This window comes from Quercus lobata, chromosome 3 (assembly GCF_001633185.2).
Source record: "Quercus lobata isolate SW786 chromosome 3, ValleyOak3.0 Primary Assembly, whole genome shotgun sequence".
Classification (NCBI taxonomy): domain Eukaryota; kingdom Viridiplantae; phylum Streptophyta; class Magnoliopsida; order Fagales; family Fagaceae; genus Quercus; species Quercus lobata.
In genome coordinates, this window is record NC_044906.1 from 21,745,053 (window position 1) to 21,753,465 (window position 8,413).

Below are 8,413 nucleotides of genomic sequence, written 5' to 3' on the forward strand. Positions count from 1 at the left end.
TTTTTTTTGGTCAATATATGAGTAGAGTATGAAATCTTAATATAGATTATTATTCAATTAAGTTCTTAACCATAAAATTTGCCATATCGTTATACAAACAATCAAACATTGCCTACCTTTGGAAAGTTTTTCTTGCTGTGCTACTTGAGACTGGGTTTAATATGTCATGAAAAGGCCAAAACGCAAAAATAGTCCACATTCAGAAATGAGGTGATGATGAAAAGGCAGCCTTAATTAATTACTATTACTATATGAAATGTTGGATTATGCATGAAAGAAAAAGAAATTCTTGCTTTAAGAAAACATTATTTTTCATAATTTTTTTCACAAATGTTGATATAATTTATTATGAATGATTCATAATAATGAAAAAATATATCAAAAAAGTGATGAAAGAGGGGCAAAGGGTTCTCCCTGCACATTTCTCCCCACTCCCTTTATTTTAAATTTATACTTATCTACCCTCCTTCATATATGTACAAACTCAATTAAAGGATTATTTTTCCTTTTCTTTTAACATTTTTTTTTTGTTATTATAACTCATTGATTTAGGAGTATTTAAAGCATACGGCTATATGTAAATTTTTTTTCCTAATTTTTTTTTTATTTTGTATTTAGAGGGTTACTATTTTTTTTTTAGAAGAACTTAGAGAGTTAGTACTATAGGAATGAATGGACTTTTTTTCGTATTTTAGAAGAAAATATGCTATGATTCTTATGATAAAAAGTTTGTGACACTTTCTATTTTGTCATCCATAATTAAACAAAACAAAAGTTTTCCATTGGTTTTATTATTTTCATATTTATCTTGTAATACATTGTATATATTAAAGCATATAAAAATAATCTTTATTGCAATCTTTAATTTATTTAATAAAAAAACCTTAATTTAAAACTTTAAAAATATATATATATTTAAGGGATAGTTACACATAATTATATAAAACTTGACTTTATGGAATTTTCTTATGTAAGAAAAAATAATACATATTATTTAATAAATAATGTAAGAATCATGTTTAAGGATGATTATATTTGTCTGTACCAAAAAAAAAATAGCTTCAACCTTGAGTGTGAATTATGGACCCACAAATAAGTAATGCAAACCAAAAAGTCTATCAATACTAGAAGTTTCACCCTATTTGTGTTTTGCCTTGTGAATGGGGTGGGCTCAGTCAAAATGAAGTAACAATACCATATATCTATCAATATTAGAAGTTTCACCCTATTTGGCTACTTGTGTTTTGCGTTGTGAATGGGGTGGGCTCAGTCAAGATGAAGTGACAATACTATATATCTAACAATTCTAGAAGTTAATTTCACCCTATTTGTGTTTTGCGTTGTGAATGGGGTGGGCTCAGTCAAAATGAAGTGACAAAACTATAAATATAAATATATAAATATATATATATATTTATATGAGAATGTAAAATTAGAGGATGCCAAAAAATTTTGATGAAATTTTGGGGATAAGTACCGAAGGTAAACAATGTAAATAATAGAAATAAAGGTTTGTATCACCACTCACACCTGGAATTACAATCTTTGACACCAAGTATGCTAGAGTGCGCATATCCTAATTCCTAGCTGATGATGAGTCACCGCGAGGCTAGCTATCTTACGGAGTAGCAAGCATGCAGCTTCAAAACTCACTATCTAGACTCTTCCGAACGGTCCCAAAGATCAAGGGGCCTGACGCGTGCCGATCACTATCTTAGCCACCAGGTTTGAATCATTCTAATAAACTGCATGAGAGAGACAAGTAGGAGACTAGAGACGAGAGAGAGAGAGAGAATCAGTAATGTTTTTTTTCTGTATCGTTAGTATTGTCAGTTGTGATCCAAGAAAATTATCTTTCAATCTTTAGGAAAAGTTTAATTTGGATATTACTTACTAAACAAGTTTCCAGCTTTTTTATGTTCTAAATAATTGTAAATTATGCTGGATTAATTAGGTTATGAAATGAGGTAATAATCATGGATTTTATGCAACCATGCATAAGTCAATCACTCCAAAAAAAAAAAAAAAAAAAGGCTATGTCCTACCAAGACAGGCCCATCTTTTTAATTTGACCGTCCCTCTATTAAGTACTATTTCATAGGTCGTGTTTAATAATGAGGCCCAGAAGCCCATTTATAAAAATGAGAACAGCTTAGAGCCCATTTAAACTATTGTCCCATCGGTTTAAATTCAAACTCATCTAAGGTTAAACACTGAAAAGTGCGAACCATACCTCAGTGAAGCCCAAAAACCAGTTTTTTTTTTTTTGTTTTTTTTTTTTCCACTGACGTCGGGTATCCATGATTTTTATACTTCGTTTTGTGAGCTCATTAAAAAAAATGGAATGAGTACATTATAAAATAAAAAATAAAAAAGGATTTAATAGAATAGAATGTATTTAAACAATAAAAAAAATGAATTGAATTAAATTAAGTAAAGACAAAATTTAGCAACAAAATTAGTTGTAACCTAATACTAAACCTTACTCAATATCTTTTTATAGGAGGTAAATTTTGACAAATCAACCATTAGATTACATCTTCTTCTCATATCTTCCATGTTTGTAAGATTTCTAAAAAATTAAAGATTAATAGTTATGTCATCAATAAATTGTTTAAATTACAAGTTTTTGTAGTTTAAAATTATGAATAAAATATAAGATTATAGATCATACTGTAAATAATATCTGATTGACACAAAATTCAACTTGTGTAGTAAAAGTATAAAGGACATGCAATTCAATGATTATATTTTCAAAATATGTAGTAATATTTATTTTTTGAGAAATGTTATAACCTTAAATTACAACCAATTTTATAACTAAACTTTGTCCATTAAGTATTCTTTTTAAAATAAAGGAATGAAAATTAGGGTCAGACCTAGGATTTTGTGTCAAGGGGGCCGATGTACAAGCAACAAAATAATAATGAAATTCTAAATAAGTATTCATTTAATATTAACAAACTATCAACAAAAATAAATACAAAAATTCATTGTTTACATATAATCATCTACTAACAAAGACAAGGAAACAGAACATCATTAATTCTTACTATATAATTAGAGCATTCACATCAACTAGTACAAATATTTTCATCTATTTTAGCATAAAAATGTACTTTTTTCTATTTTACATGCTCACTTTGTAAAACATCTAACACCAGATTATCTATTTTACAATACATTTCATTAAAATATTATTTCCTTATTAATTTTTTTTTATTATATCAAATCATATTTATCACTTTACCAAACAAAAATTACTGTCTCAATATAAGGAATTACAGTACTAAAATATTTATTTGCATAGTTATAATAACAATGTAAATTTATATAGTTACTTTAATAGATGTATTTTGCACAATAATACATGAACTAATGTGGATGTATTTTATGGTTGATTGGACAAATCTGAAATTTTATACTATTTTACAACAACTAATTTAAATACTTTTATAATAAAATCAATGTTAGATTGTAGGGGAATGAAGACAAGAGTTTTGGAAGAGATGACCCAAATATAAATTAATAGAAAATAATATATACTCTCCTTTTCTCACCTATAGGGCAGGGGGCCTAGGCCCCTTTCGGCCTCACCTAGCTAGGTCCATTATAGTTGAAAATGAATGAAATATAAATATTCTCTCATCCCTAAATTATAATACCTCTCTTTTCCAATCAAAATCAAAAAGCAAATCTCTCTATGTCTTAATTTTTATATACTTTATTCTCTCATATAATATATATCTCATTCTGCAATTTTTCTCATTTATCACACTAATTTAAATTTTTCTTAAACTTTTACTTTTATTCGTAGTTTTAATCTTTGTATTTTACATTCAAATTTTTAATTTTAATTTGAGCTGTTTATCATTAAAATTCACAATTTCAACATATAATTCAAAAAATAATTAATTAATTATTCTTCCTTCTCATTTTTATTGTTAATTGTTAAATTGGCTTAAGAATATTTATTCCTTATTCTTTGGCATCATGCTTGTAGGGGCAAAAGCTCAAAATCATGTAATGGGTCTTAGGCCCCATACAGGAAGACTAGCCATGTCCGAGGAGAGGAAGTGGATGCCAAAAGGGTTTCCAACCCAACTCTCGTGGATAGGGAGACATTTAAAGGACGGTCCAAGGAGGAATGTCTCCTCGAATGTGATGAGTATGACTCAGGTATGCACTCTGTCTACTAGACGGACCCACCCCAACAGGCATTAGTAGCAGGGATACGTCCCACAGACCCGTGAGAAAGAAGGAAACATAAGATATCCAAGGAGAGGCTGCTGTTGCCGCATTAAATGCGTTGTAGCTACTTTTCTAACCATATTAATGTGAAGAGGGCCTGTGAACAGTGCTGTCTTGGCTACCACAACTCACAGAAGGTTGAAAGGAGGTGTCTGATAGGACAAGCACTCAAGTAAGGGTCCAGATGATCGACAAGTGTAAGACCACAATGGTTTCAAGAAGACTATATAAGGAAGGAAGTCCTCATGAGGAAGGGGGCAGAAAAAAGAAGAGAGGGCACTGTAGCAGTACAAACTACCGTAATATTCAAACAATGACTGACATATATTCATCTTATCTCCTCAGACTGGGGATCTATGGGGACTAACGAATTTTACTTGTATTCATCTGTTGTATAACCTAATGTTAACCGCTGTTCAATTCGCTAAGACCTAGTTCTTCAGCCCACCCTCTACAAATTTATTGTTCCTGGGCTCCTTGGACCAAGACCCCATATCTTTTGGGCTTGGATCCCGAATTGTGACCCTACAATGCCCATTTATGTGGAAACTGTGAGCACTTGTTCCTTATACACTGGAATCAAAGTAACAGTAAGAGTTATGGCTTTTTTTGTGCCAAGAAAACTTTATATTTTTAGATAATGTGCTGAGATTATTTACAATTAAATTTTAGATTAATAAGTAATAACTGAAATAGAATATTTGTTTCATTAAACATCAGTGCTATCCACTGCCCATTTTGATCTTTCATTAATATTGTGCTTCAAGTTTACCTTATGATAGAATATGATAAGATTTATTTATCAAAAAAGCTCTAAATAAAAAGGGTTTTCTCATTGATAAAAAAAACAGAGAGCATAATTACAAATTTACCATATGTGATGCTCTGTTACAACAAACTCATTAATTATCAATTACAACCAATCAAAATAAACCATGTGTCTAAACTAATCCTTACATAACTGAAACATGTGACAAACACATGACTAACTTAAGATTATTATTCCTAATCACGATGACAACGTTTCACTGGGCTCTATAATGTAACAACATCATTTAGTTTTAGACATTTGGTCAATTGCTGAATACGACACTGCTTTAGTGTCACTGTTTTTAAATTATGTACAATTACTTACATGAGACCAAGAAAACAAAAATAAAAATTATCATTTGATACAATTCTCACAAAATAAATTTTGTACATCTGTTATTCATATGTAATGGCTAATAAAAACCCTGACTAATTGAAATAGTATCAGGGCCTCATTTTTTTTTTTTTTTTTGTCACACTTGAAATTCTCCTACTATGCATATAGTAGCGCTAGGAATTTGATTCCTTAGTGAACAAAGAGAGAACAAGATTGATGATGCAGAAGCATAAGTGAATAAATTTGGATTTTTAAACATATTATGAATTGTGAAGATAACGGTTGGATATCTGTAAGATGGTTTGTGTTCCATTTTTACTCATTCTTGTCATCAAAGTTACAAAATTCTAATCCAAGATGGGAAGATTGACTAATTGGAAATCTTAAAATTTTACATTAAGGAACGAGATCTAGATTCTCTCAAAGATTTTTATATCAATCACCTTCTTTGTAACCTCAATGATGATTCTAGGATGCAAAATTATTCAAATTTCTCTTTTAATTGCAGATTATTTTATTAATTCAAATGTTGAACACAAGTACATCTTTGTTCCTAATTTATCTAGTGGGTACAAAATGTGTCATTGTTGATGTGGACTTCATGACCCATGAATCTTATGCTTAGTAGTTTATGGGAATTAGGGCTATCCAACCGGTTGGATGACCCGACCAAACCTACCAGACCCGAAGCCTAATGGTCGGTTCCAAATACCTGAGTCTATCGGATGCAAGTCTAACTATTACAAAACCTGAAGTTTCGGTTCAAGTGAGGGTTTAAAAGTTTGAAAACAGTAGCAATCGACCTGACTGAAACTACTGCTCTATCTGCAAATTTAATTTCACTTTCACGTGGGTGAGTTAAGTTTCTCCATGATGGAATAGACTTTTGTGTTTTGTCATATAAGTGGGCAATAGCTATTCACCACAAATTAACTATAAAAAAAGTTTTGTTATGTCAGTAGCTATTCAATGTCAATAGCTTCTCACCACAAAATTAACTATAAAAAAATTGTTTTAATCAATGTTAGTAGGCGATAGCTATTCACGTCACTTTGAACTTTGAATCAATGTTAGACAGTAGCTATTCACGTGAGCATTAATGGCTGTCCTATTGTAGTTGGGGCTCAATGCAATTTCATCTTAATAAGCATCAGCATTGGGACTTTCATATGCCATATCTTGACAAATTTTAGCATTTTTGTACAAAAATCAGGTTGCATCCGGGCTGCTAAGAGCATCAGCATCCCAAAATCCCAATTCTATTCTATTTTACCATTTCAAAAAGTCACTTTATCATTATACCATACCATTTTACAATATCTCCAGCATCCCAAACTTTTATTTTCCTATTCTACTCATTAAAATAATATATCCCAAAACCCAAATAAAAACAAAAACTCAAATCCCCACCTGCTACCACCACCACAGCACCACCATGAACAACCATCAACCCATCACCCATCCCAAACCCATCAACCCATCAGCAACCATAGCACTGATCAAACCCATCAACCCAACAAACCCATCAACACCGATCAAACCCATCAACCCAACAAACCCATCAGCACCGATCAAAAAAACCACGGCTATCTCAATTCTTTGATTTCTGGGAAAGCAACCCCGGCTACTGATGATGCTATTGACAAGGAGGTCACCGACACCGAATGGTTCTTTTTGGTGTCCATGACTCAGAGTTTCGTTAATGGCGGTGGTCTCCCCGATCAGGCTTTTTTCAATACCAGCCCGATTTGGGTCATTGGAGCCGACCACTTAGCGAGCTCGCCGTGCGACCGAGCTCGTCAGGGTCAGGTTTTTGGCCTCCAAACTATGGTTTGTATAACAGAGCTGCCAGCAACAAGCGCAGAACGAGGGGTTCTTCACCAGAGAATTGAACTTTTCGGATTATGGGTATGATAATAACAGTGTTGTGAAGAATGGGAACAATTCAATTTCGACGATGAAGCCTGAATCGGGTGAGATTTTGAATTTCGGGGAGAGCAAGAGGAGCTCTTTCGTTTCAAGACATTCCCAGTGCCTACAAACTCGCATCGGAGACGGACCAAAGGAGTGATAGAGAAGAGGGAGAAAGAGAGGAAAGTGTGAGAGACAGAGAAAGATAGAGAGAGATGAGAGATGAGAGATGAGAGAGAAAAAATAAAATAAAATATTAATATTATTTTTGGCATAGTGCTACAGTGCCATCTTACATATAAGATGGCACTGTAGCACTATGCCAAAAAAATTTACACTTTCCCACTTTTGGCATTCCGGCTGCTGAGTCCAATTGTTGCTCAATGCTTAAATTTTATGGACATTTGGCATATCCATGTCCCATTGTGGATGCTCTAATTGTAAATATCTTTAAACTACTACAGTACAATTCTACTTATACAAGTCATTGTTCACCAATTGTAAACTTAAATTCCATTTTTTTTATTACTCACTCTCTTTCCTCGGTCTTTCCTCAACTCATACTCAGACACTTCTCTCTTCTCCGTCTTCTCTATCCATGCAATCTACTTGCCGCCGTGGTCGATTTCTCTCTCTGGTTGTCGCGTGGATCTGATCAGTGTAGTGGGTTTCCTGATCGACATTGTGGCATGGCGAAGTGGAGATCGGTGTGGTAGTGCCTCCCTCTATCTGTGCTTTACATTTCTCCCTCTTCTATCTGCTTGCCGCCATGGTTGCTTTCTCTCTCTGGTTGCTACCGTGGATCTAATCGACATAGTGGGTTTGTTGATCAGCGTGGTGAGGGTGGCCTATGTCTGGGTTTGTGGAGATTGACGTGGGCTTGGTCGTTGTTTGGTTTATGGGTTTGGTGGTGGCATGGTGGCCGGTTTCTTGTGGCTGTGGCTATGGTGTTTGGTTGGTTTTTTCGCGGTGGTTGTGAGTTTTGTGGGTGGAGGTGGTGATGGGGGGTTTCCTATGGCAGATGTGGTGGTGATGGGTTTTTTCACGGTGGTAGTGGTGGGTTTTTTGTGGCAGATGTGGTGGTACTGGTAATGGGTTTTTTTG